Below are 15,435 nucleotides of genomic sequence, written 5' to 3'. Positions count from 1 at the left end.
TTGCCATCGGTATTTTTGATTTTAGTCACTCTGACAGGTGTGAGGTAAAATCTCAGAATTGTTTTGAGTTGCATTTCTCTTATGGCCAATAATTTTTGAGCATTTTCTTAAGTGTCTTTCAGCCATTTCAGATTCCTCTGTTGAGAATTCTCTATCTAGTTCTGCACCCCATTTTTTAATTTCATTGCTTGGTGTTTTGGTGGCTAGCTTCTTGAGCTCCTTATACATTTTGGAAATCAGTCCTCTGTCAGATGTGGGATTGGTGAAGATCTTTTCCCATTCTGTGGGTAGTCCTTTTATCCTACTGACTGTTTCCTTTGCCTTGCAGAAGCTTCTCAGTTTCAGGAGGTCCCATTTATTAATTGCAGACCTCAGTGTCTGTGCTAATGGCATAATGTCCAGGAAGCAGTATTCTGTGCCAATTTCTTCACGGGTATTTCCCATTTTCTCTTCTAGAATATTCAGTGTGGCTGGATTTTTGGTGAGATCTTTGATCCATTTGCACTTAAGTTTTTTGCATGGTGACAGGTGTGGATCTATCTGCAATCTTCTGCATGTCAGAATCCAATTGTACCAGCACCATTTGTTGAAGAAGCTATCTATTTTCCATTGTATAGATTTAGCACCTTTGTCAAAAATAAGGTATCCATAGGTGCGTGGGTCAATATCAGGGTTTTCAATTCAATTCCATTGGTCTATCTGTCTACTTTTGTGCCAATATCAAGCTGTTTTCAGAACTATGGCTCTATAGTAGAGCTTGAAATCAGGGATGGTGATGCCTCCAGAAGATCTTTTATTGTAAAGAGTTGTTTTAGTTATCCAGGGTTTTTTATTTTTCCATATAAAGTTTAGTATTGTTCTTTCTATGTCTGTGAAAAACTGTGTTGTGATTTTGATGGGGATTGCATTGAATCTGTAGATTGCTTTTGGCAGGATTGCCATTTTTACTATGTTAATTCTACCTATCCAAGAGCATGGGAGATCTTTTCATTTTCTGGTATCTTCTTTAATTTCTTTCTTTAAAGTCTCAAAGTTCTTATTGAACAGGTCTTTCACTTTTTTGGTTAGTGTTACCCCAAGATATTTTATGTTGCTTGTGGATGTTTTGAAAGGTGATGTTTCCCTGATTTCTTTCTCATTGGATTTATCATCTGTATATAGTAGGGCTACTGACTTTTTGAGTTAATTTTGTATCCTGCTACCTTGCTGAAGGTGTTTATCAACCATAGGAGTTCCCTGGTAGAGTTTTTCGGGTCACTAATGTAGTCTATCATGTCGTCTGCAAATAGTGATAGTTTGACTTCGTTCTTTCCAATTTGTATCACTTTGATCCACTTTCTCGTCTTATTGCTCTAGCCAGAACTTCAAGTACAATATTGAAGAGATATGGAGAGAGTGGACAGCCTTGTCTTGTTCCTGATTTTAGAGGAAATGCTTTGAGTTTCTCTCCATTTAGTTTGATGTTGGCTATTGGTTTGGTGTATATTATGTTTATCATATTTAGATATGTTCCTGTTATTCCTGTTCTCTCTAAGATCTTTATCATGAAGGGATGTTGGATTTTGTCAAAGGCTTTTTCAGCATCTAGTGAGATGATCATGTGGTTTTTCTTTTTCAGTTTGTTTATATGGTGGATTACATTGATGGATTTTCATATGTTGAACCATCCTTGCATCCCTGGGATGAAGCCTACTTGATCATGGTGGATGATTTTTCTGATATGTTCTTGGATTCGGTTAGCCAATATTTTATTGAGTATTTTAGCATCGATGTTCATGAGGGATATCGGTCTGTAGTTCTCTTTCTTAGTCATATCTTGTGTGGCTTGGGTATCATTTGGGAATATCCCATCTGCTTCTATTGTGGGAACAGTTTGAGAAGTACTGGAATTAGCTCTTGTTTGAATTTCTGGTAGAATTCTGCAGTGAAGACATCAGGCCCTGGGTTTTTTTTTTTTTTTTTTTTTTTTTTTTTTTTTTTTTTTTTTTTTTTTTTTTTTGGTTGGGAGGCTTTTGATGACTGCTTCTATTTCATTAATAGTAATAGGTTGATTTAAACTGTTTTTCTGATCTTGATTTAATTTTGGTAAGTGATATTTATCCATAAAGCTGTCCATTTCCTTTAGATATTCCAATTTTGTGGAATACAGGTTTTCAAAGTATGACCTAAAGATTCTCTGGATTTCCTCAGTATCCGTTGTTATATCTCCCTTTTCATTTCTGATTTTGTTAATTAGCATGCTCCCTCTCTGCCTTTTGGGTAGTTTGGCTAGAGGTTTGTCTATCTTATTGATCTTCTCAAAGAACCAACTCTTTGTTTCACTGATTCTTTGTACTTTTTTCCTAGTTTCTACTTTGTTGTTTTCAGCTCTTAGGTTGATTATTTCCTGGCATCTACTCCTCCTTGTTGTGTTTGCTTCTTTTTGCTCTAAAGCTTTCAGTTGTTCTGTCAATTGTCTAATGTGACTTTCCTCCAGTTTCTTCATGTGGGCACTTAATGCTATGAACTTCCCTCTTAGCACTGCTTTCAGAGTGTCCAATAAGTTTGGGTATGTTGTGTCTACATTCTCATTAAATTCTAGGAAGTCTTTAATTTCTTTTTTTAATTCTTCCTTAACTCAGGATTGGTGCAATTGTATGTTATTCAATTTCCACGAATATGTAGGTTTTCTGCAATTTGTATTGCTGTTGAATTCTAGCTTTAATGCATGGTGATCTGATGAGATACAGGGGGTTATTTCAATTCTTTTGTAACTGTGGAGGTTTCCTTTGCTGCAAACTATGTGGTCATTTTAGAGAGGATTCCATGTGGTGTTGAGAAGAAGGTATATTCTTTTGTGTTTGGATGGAATGTTCTATAGAGATCTATTAATCCCAGTTGGATCATAACTTCTGTCAGATCCTTTGTTTCTTTGTTAATTTTCTGTCTGGTGGTCCTGTCCAGTGGTTTAAGGGGATGTTGAGTCTCCTATGATAAGTGTGTGTGGTTTTATGTGTGGTTTGAGCTTTAGTAATGTTTCTTCTACAAATGTGGGTGCCTTTGTATTTGTGGCATAGATGTTCAGGATTGAGACTTCATCTTGATGGACTTTTCCTCTGATGGGTATTAAATGCCCTACTCCATCTCTTTTGATTGATTTTAGTTTGAAGTCTAATTTGTTAGATATTAGGATTGCAACACCAGCTTATTTCTTGGGCCCATTTGATTGGAAAATCTTTTCCCATCATTTTACTCTGAGGTAATGCATGTCTTTGAAGTTCAGGTGTGTTTCTTAGAAACAGCAGAAGGGTGGATTCTGTCCTAGTATCCATTATGTTAGCCTATATCTTTTTATGGGTAAGTTAAGACCATTGACATTTAGGGATATTAATGTTCATTGTTCATTGGTTCTTCTTTGTTTTGGATTTATTGTTGGAGGTGTCATTTTGTGTGGATTTCGCCCTCCTGTTTCTTTTTGTGTTTGGTAAAATTAGATTATCTATTGCCAGTGTTTTTGTGAGTGTAGTTATATTCGTTGGGTTGGAATTTTCCTTCCAGAACCTTCTGTAGTGCTGTATTTGTGGATATGTATTGTTTAAATCTGTTTTTGTCATGGAATATCTTGTTTTCTCCATTTATAATGATTTAAAGTTTTGCTGGGTACAGTAGTGTGGGTTGCCCTCCATGCTCCCTTAGTACTTGTAGGGTATCTACCCAAGACCTTCTAGCTTTCAGAGTCTCCTTTGAGAAATCATGTGTGATTCTGATTGGTTTACCTTTATATGTTACTAGGCCTTTTTCCTTTGCTGCTGTTAACATTTTCTCTTTATTCTGTAGATTTGTTTTTTTGATTATTATGTGTTGGGGGGGACTTCTTTTTGTGGTCCAGTCTGTTTGGTGTTCTGTAAGCTCCTTGTTCTTTCATAGGCATAACCTTCTTTAGCTTGGGGAAGTTTTCTTCTATGATATTGTTGAATATGTTTTCTGTACCTTTGAGTAGTGTTTCTTCATCTTCCTCTATACCTATTATTCTTAGGTTTGGCCTTTTCATGGTGTCCATATTTCCTGGATATTTTGTGTTAGGGATTTGTTGAACTTGAGGTTTTCTTTTGTCAATGAATATATATCCTCTATTGAGTCTTCAATACCTGAGATTCTCTCTTCCATCTCTTGAATTCTATTAGTTATACTCACATATTTAGTTCCTGATTGTTTATTCAGCCTTTCCATTTCCAGCATCACCTCATTCTGTGTTTTCTTTATTGTGTCTATTTCAGCTTTCATGCTTTGAACTGTTTCAAGAGCTTCTGTCACTTGTTTGGTTGTTTTTTCTTGGGTTTCTTTAGATTCTTTAAGAGATTTGTTTATTTCTTGAATTTTTTGGTTTGTCTTTTCCTCCATTTTGTGTAATTTTTTGCTTGCTTTTGCTTCCATTTATTTAAGTGATTTTCTTGTTTCCTCTTTAAACGTCTCTATCATCTTGCTGAGATAATTTTTGAGGTCCATCTCTTCTTCGTGCTCTGTGTTGGGCTTTTTAGATTTTGCTGGTGTGGAGTTCCTAGATTCTGGTGGTGTGTATTGGTCTTTCTGTTGTTAAGTGGGTGCTTATTCTGTCTTCTTCCCATATCTTCTTTCAGTGCATGCAGGTGGGGGTCTCTCCATCTCTTCTTGTGACCCAGTGGTGTGTGTGGTCCAGGGATTCAATGTCTGCAGCTCTGGATGGTCTTGCCTCTCCTGGTAGTCTCCTCACTCTGAATGATTTAGGCCTCCGTAGGGGTGAGGTCGGCAGAAAGGGAAGGAAGATTGGGGTGTTTCCAGATTCAGGGAACTCCTCCTGTGTGGGCGTGTCTACCCCAAGCAAGTCCTGCTCTTTTATGAAGGAAAAAAGAGGAGCAATGGATCTGGAGGAGAAGTGAGTTTGTAAGGGAGGGGCTGGGAGGGGAGCAAGGATTGGAGGCTGCTGCAGTTGGGATGTATTATATGAGAGAAGAATAAAGGGAAAAATAAAACTCAAAAGGGTTGGTATATCATGGAGTTTTTTGTGAGACTGTGTCTTTGAGTTATCTCAAAACTTTCACCTGTAGACTTACCAGAATGGCTGCCAAAACATGAACTAAACAAGGGCAACCATAGACAGATCTCTTTTGGTATTACACATTTTGTATCTTGGACCTTGAGTGTATGCTGATAAAGTCTAAGGATATTTCTCACATCAGTAAGTTGTAGATTTATTTTCTTGAATGCTAGTTCACTGATGATAATATTAAGAATGTTGAAGTAGAATTTAAAATCAAAAATCTATTGGGACTTGATTCCATTTTTATCAGCACTAGAATTGGAAATGTTTTACTTGACACCTCTTAATCCTAACTTGCTCCTATGTTAACTTGTTGTATGAATTGATTAGGTGTGTAATGATTTAGTAATCTATGATGTATTATAGAAGTAGAAGATCTAAACACTACATCCTATTGCATTCAATAGAAGTCCAAAGATAAGAAAGAGAGCAACTGCCTATGAGTATGAATAGGGTACACAGGATGTGTTTTCAAATCAGCATGTTCTATGTCTGGATGTGATTGTTATTGTAGAATTTGGTAGGCAGGACAAAGATCAATTAATTATAGGATATTTAAATGTTTATTTGAGAACATACTGAGACAATCTCCTTTTACAGTCAATATGCAATTTTTATTATTCTGAATTAAAGAGGGCTAGTGATGCAGATTTCCCAACATATACAAGATCCTGTGTTTAATGTCCACAAGCACAAGAAACTGATGAGGAAGCCATAAGAAGTGTTTCAGAGGAAAGATTAACATATGACATGTCATAGGCAGCACTGCATATGAAGAACTGACTTATATTTACACTGTGGTCTGAACCAAAAGAAAAAAAAAACTATATCAGAAGTGTGTATAGTGTATTTAAAATGTCTCTTTTCCACAGTAATTGAGACAACCATTTAAAAAATTTAGCTAGCATGAACATTTCTACAGATTTGATAATAAATTAATTTTATATTTTTTAACCCATGAATTTCTGAACTGGAAGTACTGTAGAATTCTCATGAAGGAAGGGAGATCTCTGGACTACTTTCTTTTTCTGAGGGACCAAAGAGAGGAAGAAAAATGAGAGATTGTTTTTCTGCTAGTGCCCTCATGCCAACCTGATAAACTGCTGACAAGGAAATAAAGTTCAACTCCATGGCTATTGAAAATATAAGTTACAAGGCCCACCTAAATCAGTTATAGGGAATTATGTAACCAACGGAATCCAATACATGAAAAAGGTGGTCCATTTATCAGAAGGAAAGCATCACAGACTGGGAACTCGACATCCTGACTTATTGTGGAGGACAAACAACCTACAAGCAATACAGCATAGGCTATAGGCGTTGGTGAATATATGAGGAGAGGTTGGTATGGCATATATTTCTATATGTTAATATTTATTCTAGATAATCTTGTCCCTGGTGTCATGAATTGGCACAGAAGGATGAGTGTGTGTTTTTTATTTTGTTTTCCAGTTCTCAACTCTCTGTGTCTCAGAAAACAGAGTTAATATCCTTTTCAGGTTATTTACTTAAAGAGGAAAACCTTGTCCTAACATAAGAGTTATTAAGAGAGTGCATTTACTTAGCACAGACCCATGAGAATAAGAAACTACCATCACAGTATAATGCCTAAGCATAGGCTTAGTGGCACATGACTGCCATGCTATTATTTGAGAACCTGAAGTCTAGGTCTGAGTATCACAAGTTCTAAGCTATTTTCTTTCATGGGATATATAATACAACCCTGGAAAACAAAATAAAACAAATACAAACAACAAATATAGTCACAAAAGAATATTTACTCCTTTAGAATATTATATAATCTATTCAAATTTTTAACTTTTATACTAAAAGGCATGAAACATTGTATTCACTCTCAAAATATAATGCTTAGCTGAGAAGTAAAATAACATTTTTAAGTCTGTCACATTCTATTTTGTAAAGACTTTTAGAAAGTAGTTCATCAATATTTTATTCTAAATTGTGGGTTATCAATGTCACTAATAATGATTTATTCCCTTGATTAAAGTACTTAAAGTGACCAGCAGTAAAATGAAGAGAATTGAGGGGTATAAACTGTGGGATAATAGAAGATTTTAGAAAAAAACTTTATTTGAAGAAAATATCTCTTGATGGCCCAGATTTAAGGCAAAGCTTATCTGTAATCTGATTTTGTCATTTTTTGTTAGAGTAAAAATAAATTCATATTGTTAGAATAAAGAACACAAAAATAAAAGCTTGGCATTTTTAGAAAGTTTACTCCTCCAAACAACAAATTCTAAACTGTGCTTTGTGGATCTGGTTTCTTTCTTCCTTCCTTCCTTTCTTCCTTCCTTCCTTCCTTCCTTCCTTCCTTCCTTCCTTCATTTCTTCCTTCCTTTCTTCCTTCCTTCCTGTCTTTCTTTTTGATGGAAGGAAGAAGGTCTTTTTTATTTTTTTCTATTTTTTATTTAAATTAGAAACAAGCTTGTTTTACATGTCAATCCCAGCTCCCTCTCCCTTCCTCCCTTGCCCCCCAGTAACTCGCTATCCTGTCCCCTTTTTGCTCCCCAGGGAGGGTGAGGCCTTCCATAGGGAATCTTAAAAATATGTCATCATTTGGAGAAGGGCCTAGGCCCTCCCCCTGTGTCTAGGCTGACAGAGTATCCCTTTATGTGGAATGGAATGTGGATCTGTTTTCCACATTGAGATGATTGTTGAGCTGAGGTCTCACCGATGAGCATTTCAGTGAATATGGTGTGCATGCACATGGGTGTGTTTGGCAGTATCTGTGTATGTGTTACAGAAAAAGGAATTATCCATATAACTAATTTCTCTGAAGTTTAGTGCATAGATACTAACTTGCCAAATTCAATTACCATCTAGAATTTCCTCCTTTACCATGGACATGTTGAATTTCCTTATAGTCAAAAGTTGGAAATAATCATTGTTTGTCAAGGCTGCGAGACCAACATACTGTCCAATAATTCTAAGAGCAAATAAGAAAGGCATAGAGTTTATACACAATATTATACAACTTTCATTCAAGATAAAATTTTTAGTTTGCGTTGTTGCTAAACATTTGTTAATATCACTGTTGGTGGTGACTTATTTAAATAACTATTATTCTTGTTTTTATGTGACTATTGATGCTCCTCACTCATTCCTAAAAATATGTATATATAGGAGAGCACACAGTAGCACCAAGAGTAGTTTCAAAGTATCATTTTCACTATTATTCCAAACACTGTCCAATCTTAAATAATGAATCAATTTATCAAATAAGTCTATTGCACCTCAATAGGGCCTGTTGGAAAGCCTGATTGACATGTTTTTCTTTTAATTGTGATATCATTAAATGTTGGCAATGAATTCTATGATCTGCAACTTTGTAAAATTCAACATTGCTCTCTAGCATGGAAGACAAAGTTTCTCATATTGCATTTCTTTGAATTAAAAAAAATCATGATCTCAAAACAGAATTGTGCTTATCCAGTTCATTATTATACAGCGTTTGTTCTCACAGTGATTGTCATTGAATTATAACTTGTATTTACTAAACTCAGGTGCACTTAACTATTTTTCTCACTTTGGTTTCCTTGAAAGCATGGTGTACAAGAACTTACCGACTTAAGTAGAAAAAAAGACTCACAGATGGAATACTTAGCATAATTGTTAAGTGTGTAGTCTTAGAAACCCAGTTGAGGATGAGGGAGGCTGATCCTGAGCTCAGGGTACTAATTTTGCTTTCGAACTTGACAAACTCCCATTACCTGATTCAGATAATGCTAATCCGTTGCTATTTCTCATCTTGATTTATCCTTCCTTTTCCCCCATTATCCTGTAACATAAGTCATATTTCAATTTTAAGAGAAATTCCCCAGAGTTTGTGAAGGATAGTGTGCTATAAAATATAGTATTTCCAGATACATTGTAGACAATGAGTGACACATAAGACAGAGTAACTTACTTCATTTTTCTTGAGATGTTTTGTGTTGATCTTCCTTTGTAGCTGATGCTAAACATACTGAAGGCATGTCTCTGAGTGACCTTGTCTCTTCCTGTGACGCCAGGAGTGATGCCAGATGACTTAATGATGCTGGTATGAAGCCTTGAAAGTGGCACTATGCCATTTTGTTGGTTACAGAGAAGTCATCACAAATACAGATGACAAGAAAGAATCAGTATGTGTCAGTTGGATAAGACAGAAGTTCTAACATACAGACAGAGACATCTACATTACTTTTTAAAGTCACTATCTTTAAAATACCACATGTTAATCAGGATTGGGCCTTATTCCTTTATATCTGTTTGGTCACCTGTAACACTAACTCTTTCTGCCAGCCACCTGTGTTCTGCTACCACATTAGGGCCCCCAAATAACACACAGAGATTAATATTGGTTACAATTCTGCTGGCCAATGACTAGGATTTCTTATTTGCTAGCTCAGTCTTAATTATCAACTATAACTACTAATCTATATATTTTTTATAAGGACTTATCTTACTGAGGACTCCAGCCTTAGCGTCCAGTGTTCATGGGATCACATGGTGACTCCTGTATTTATTACATTTCCCACAATTCTCCTCAACTCCTAGCCCCACCTACCTTGCTTTCCTATTGGCCAACAGTGCTTTATTTATCAACCAATAAGACAAACATATACACAGAAGGACTTCCCCCATCAGTCACTCTATAATGTTTTCAATAATTATGTCATTTCTTATTTGTAAAATTCTTTCTCAGCAAAAGTCCTTGAGACAAAACTTCAAGAGATAACACTATCTTTCTTTTAAAAATAAATCAGTTAAATAAAAAATCCAAAATTTGTAGAACTGATGGTTATATATAATTTGAAGTTTCAGTCTTTAGGGCAATAAATTATTAGAGAGCATGATTTAAATATTTAAACACAAGAGTAAGAAGAAAACTTCCTTGAAGATGCTTAGAGTTTGGATAGTAGTAAAAAGTGGGATGGTGGAAACTGGGCATGAGTGTTTTCAAGCTGGATAATAACAATACTAATGGTATGCTAGCAACAGGCTATATGTGCAGCAGCAGCTCATCCATCTCAGTTGCAGAGCCTTGGCTGGGCTTCCTGGAACTTTCTTTAGTTATCTGCCACCTGTGAATCCAATGGCTTCCCACAAACCCTTTTTCTTCACACCAATCTTGTTCTACTTACAATAACTTTAAGCTCTATATTGAAAGACTTGTGTGATTGACTACATATCAAAGTGACGTGCTTCAATTTCATCTTTCCATGCTTAACTTTTACCTAACAACTAACTTTGTGTTTTTGCTATATAAGAAATTGGCATATAATAACTAACTCATATTTTAATGTAAGTTTTGACACTCTGTCATATAAACACTCATGAAACTAACTCTACATTGAAGATAGAGGTCAAATCTGACAAGCTCAAATTATTGTCTTCTGTTATTTCATGTTTTTATTTTTCTCTCTGTCACAATTACCTCTGTTATTTAACAACCAATATACACATTCTTTTTGCTTTCAATTATTACATATTGGTTTGAGCATTGTACAATTTATATATAATAGAAGTATAACATATTGTTTAAGACTATTTTGGTCAAAACCCCATGAGAACCAGAGTTTAATTAGCAGAACTCACATGATGGAAACAGAATAGATTCCTTCAATGTGACCTTTGAGGCATGCATGCAACACTGCATACATGCATAATACGTAAATTTAAAAGAAAAGCAGATTTGGGAAAATTTCTGTTAATGTATCAAAATTTTGTTCCTTTTGTTTTGGAAAACAGTCTATCCTATGAATTTATCCGTTTTTTTAGTCAATAATATGTTGATAGGTATTATCAGATTTGGGGGACCTGTCCTGCTATTTATTTACTTACTTAGTGTGTGTGAATGTGTTTGTTATATGCAGTAGAGGAGGACATTTGGTTTCCTGCTCTTTCTTGTCCTTTCTCTTGCTGTCTTTTTCACTTGAGACAGGATATCTTACTAAATCTGAGCCTATGATATTAAACGGACTGGCTAGCTATCACACACTACGGGTCCTTCTGTTTTTGCTTCCCACAATGCTGTGCCTAGCATTTTCACATGGGTGCTGGGGTGGAAATCAAATCTTCATGGTTGTGCAATAAATAACCTTATGCCAAGAGCAAGTCATTTAAAACATAACTGAGTACTGGGAAATGACAGGAAATGTTCTATGAACATACATGTTCAAACACAATTCATGATACAGGTTTCTTTTTTATATATAGCTACTTAGGAGTGGTGTCTATGGATCAAAGTCACCCACTGCAGATACGTTTCATGTCAACAGTGTACTCCAAGAGTAGACACATGGGGGAAGGTCTAGGCCCTGCTGGAAATGATATGACAGACTTTGAAGATCCCCCATTGAAGGCCTCACCCTCCCTGGGGAGCAGAAAGGGGTTAGGATTGGAGGTTGGTGGGGTGCAGGGGAGGAGAGAAGGGAGAAGGAACTGGGATTCACATGTCAAACAAGCTTGTCTCTAATTTAAATTAAAAAAAATACTTAATAAAAAATTCCCAGCAGACCAATCAAACAGAAAATAAAGGAATGTTGATGTTGAGAAAAGATGAGAACTGTTATCTCATTGAAATGCAAATTCATGAAAATAAAATATTTACAGAATGAATTAAATAAATAAAATGATACAATTAGCAAAACTTTTGAAATTATCTCATCAGTTATAAAGTCACAGTACTGATAGGTCAAATTGCAAATTTCACAAAACTTAAAAAATTTACAAGATCTAAACACCACTTAAGCACATTAACATAATCAATTCAATTTAATGCAAGAAGAATCACTAGGAAGGAATAAACAAATTACAGAAAGATAAGATACTAGTAATCCAAGAATGATTAGTGACATTAAATATACAAAAGCAAGGATTGATGAAAGAAAGGATGCAAAGACAGAATGAAACCAAATGATTTAATACTGAATTTAATACTGAATATAATAGATTTGTATCAATATTGACATCATAACACTGTCGATAATTTACAGATTTGCATAAACACATTTGAGTATTCATTGCTCCTCTTAAAATAATTGGTTTTCTATAATTAAAAACTACTTTATAGGGTAGTATATTCTAATTGATAGATAGATTTAGCAGAGCAGAAAACATTAGATTTACCATAGTTCAAAAGAATTGATTAGACAGTACTTGTTTTATCGAAACTATTTTGCATGAGAAAAGCTATGAGACAACATTCAATGGCCTTTGGAATATGACTTAAAATTTGTAAAACTGGTTACAATTTGGAGATATATGACTGGCAAAACTAAAAGTGCTTATTATCATCTTAATAAATTAACTCTTAATTTAATCCAATATTACCCAGTTTTATTTGAAAATTTCTTTAGTATATTTTAGGATACCTAGAGATATGAATTTAGTCACAGTTCCACCATCAAGAACACAGATGTTGCATTATATGAATAACATCTGCTGAAGCAGCTGTTGTCACCATTTAAGTTCAAGCCGTTGCCAAGAAGTACTTTTCCCCATTGCTGTATTTGTTCATTTTGGGAGAATGATCAGGGAGCAAGTGCCAGTACTAGATGTGATGATTACAGTAGAGGGTGATTTGGTGGGCCTCAAGTGGGCCTTCATGTCTTTGCAAATCGAATTGTCTGACTTGCTGCCAGGGCACATTGGAGTGTACTTTACAGACACACTGAAAAGCTCTGCTAACAGTGATGCTGAAAAACTGTTCTTCATTGAAGGTGATTATGAACTCTACACTGGAACCAGCTAAAAACCATTTACCCAGAATGGCATGCCTGCAATGCACTGGACTGACACAAGAGGAAACAAGCACAATTTGAGCAGAAGACTCAATAATGTTGGCAATAAAAAGAAACTTCCACATCTTCTTGGTCAGATGTCTATGTCATCCCCTGTCATAATTGACTTTTGTCAACCTTACACAAATGTACACACTGCTTGGAAGAGAAAATTTCAATTGAGGATTATCTCCATCAGTTTGACCTCTGGGTATGTCTGGAGAGATATTTTCTAGATTTCTAATTGATGTAGGGAAGCCTAGTCCTCTGTAGACAGGTCATTCTGTGTTGTAAAAGGAAAGAAGGTAAGCAAACAAAGCAAGTCAGTTAACTCATCCCCCCATGGTTCTGCTTCAGTTCTCTCCCCCTTGCTTTCTGGCTTTGGCTAACTTTGGTGATGATTTATAACTTTTAGACTAAAATAAATCTTTTCCTTGTTAGCTGCTATTGTTCATGGTGTTTATTAGAGTAACTAAGAAGCATATTTGGGAACATGTGCCTTTAAATTAGTGTTTGAGTCTAATTCTTGTATGTAGAATTCAAAAATTAGGCACCACAGTCCTTGATTTAACATATAAATATTAAACAGATATTCTAATATCAAACAGAATTTTCACCAATTATTAACCATGAGAGTGAGATCAGACATATAATTATTTCTTTTGTACTTTGCCTCACAAAGATAACTTTAATTAGAAGTAAACTGTGACTTGTATGAATTATTTGTTAATTTGCCTCAGGCTATTATGACCTATCCATCAAGACAAACAGAAGCTGAGTATAGATGTTAAGTATAATATGTTCAACTCTATAAACTGTGAGATACACAAGAATCCACTAAGGAGAAGGATATTAAAAAATTAACTGTACCACAGTTTTCTCACGGTGGAAGGAGTAAAGCTACAAAACATAGAATGAACTATATGTCAATGCTTTGTGAAAGCATCCATAAGGTGATTTTTAATGCACTATGTCTTCTTTTGTAAGCTAATTGTCTTCTTTTGTAAGATAAACAAAATGCTTTTGACACTATTCGTGCTAAGTTTATAAAGTCTCTCAGGAGCACATTTGCTCTTTGCTCTCACTAGGTCACATGTTAAAAACTACTAGTGATGAGTAGTGTTACAGAGACATCACAAAAAGAAGCTCAAGTTCACTTATGCTGTTTGACTTCATAGAATGTAATTTTGCTCAGTGTTAACATCCAAACTATTAGGAAATTAGAAGATGAGTGAAAGTTGGAAAGATGCAAACACTTACCAGAAAAAAAAAATCAGATTTTCTAAATCAGTTGTTGAAACCCCATTGCAAACCTCTATCTCCAAAAATATTGACAAGTGTTATGATTCACAACAGTAGCAAAATTACAGTCATGCAGTATAAATGAAATATTTTTGTGGTTGGTGGTCACACAATATGGGGAACTGTATTAAAGGGAGGAAGCATTAGGAATGTTGAGATCCACTGCTCTGGATAGAAGTACTTAAGTCACTGGACTCACCAAGGGCCTACCTTCTGTCTATTAAAGAAAATACACTGTCTGTTTTATAATTGTCTACTCCTCCTGGACATGGCTCTCAGGCTATACTTCCAATGGTGATGTCTCCTTTTTACTCCTCTTTCTGCATATTTAAATCACTGTCTGTCCTTTCCCCTACTACATAAAAATGTCATCCCATCAGTTTCTTCAAGTTAAAAGTTTATAGATTCTATACAGAAGATGATACAGATTCTTTTTGTTTTGTTTTGTTTTTACCATAGAAAATATAGTATGTTTGTCAAGTTGGCTGCTAAAACCTGGATACAGTATGTAAATACTTCATAATACAGAAAGTAAGACTCCAAGAATAACCATTCATTGTGAAGAATAGTGGGGACAGAGAAGAAAAGGAAGAGGAAACATCATACAGGAGAAAACTGAGACTACCCTCACAAGAGGCCAAGGTGACTGAGTATGACTTAGTTAATGAATGGGAAATAAAGAGAATATAAAGAGAAGGTAAAGCATAGTAAATGGTTCCATGAGAAGGTATGGGGATCTTTCAATAATGTATATCTAGACGCAGAAAGAAGCCAATCTGAGAAAACAACATATGTTGTCCTTCTAGTTATCTGACACTCTGAGAATAGGAAAATGCAGGGAGAAGGTTAAAAAACCAAGGTTGTCAAGGACTTTAGAGAAAGAAAGAATGAGCAAATAGAGCACATATTATTATTATTATTATTATTATTATTATTATTATTATTATTAATGCATTTTCTTTTTGTTTAAATTAGAAACAAGCTTGTTTTACATGTCAATCCCAGTTCCCTCTTCTTATCCTCCTCCCCTGTCCCCCACCAACCCCCATGTCATCCCTTTTCCATGTGGGATCTTCCAAATCTGTCATATCATGTGGAGCAGTGCCAAGGCCCTCCCCCATGTGTCTAGGCTGAGAGAGTATCACTATATGTGGAGTGAGCTCCAAAAGTCCAATCTTGTACTAGGGATAAACACTGACCACTACCAAAGGCCCAATAGATTGCCCAAGCCTCCAAACTGACATCCACATTCAGGAGTTCTAGATTTGTCCTATAACGCTTGCTTTCCCAGCT

The 15,435-nt window shown here is 35.4% G+C and overlaps 1 long non-coding RNA gene across 1 annotated transcript; it reads left to right on the top strand.

Moving 5' to 3' along the window:
- The first annotated feature begins 7,628 nt into the window (after nt 1-7,628).
- LOC107978357 lies at nt 7,629-14,803 on the top strand. Its single transcript, XR_004767995.1, has 3 exons — nt 7,629-9,116; nt 12,781-13,051; nt 14,602-14,803. It is a non-coding gene; the product is annotated as an uncharacterized LOC107978357 (long non-coding RNA).
- Nucleotides 14,804-15,435: the final 632 nt, after the last annotated feature.

This window comes from Cricetulus griseus, chromosome 2 (genome assembly GCF_003668045.3).
Source record: "Cricetulus griseus strain 17A/GY chromosome 2, alternate assembly CriGri-PICRH-1.0, whole genome shotgun sequence".
In the NCBI taxonomy this organism is placed as follows: Eukaryota; Metazoa; Chordata; class Mammalia; order Rodentia; family Cricetidae; genus Cricetulus; species Cricetulus griseus.
The sequence above is the reverse complement of the archived record's forward strand: the minus strand, read 5'-3'. Positions and strand labels throughout refer to the sequence as shown.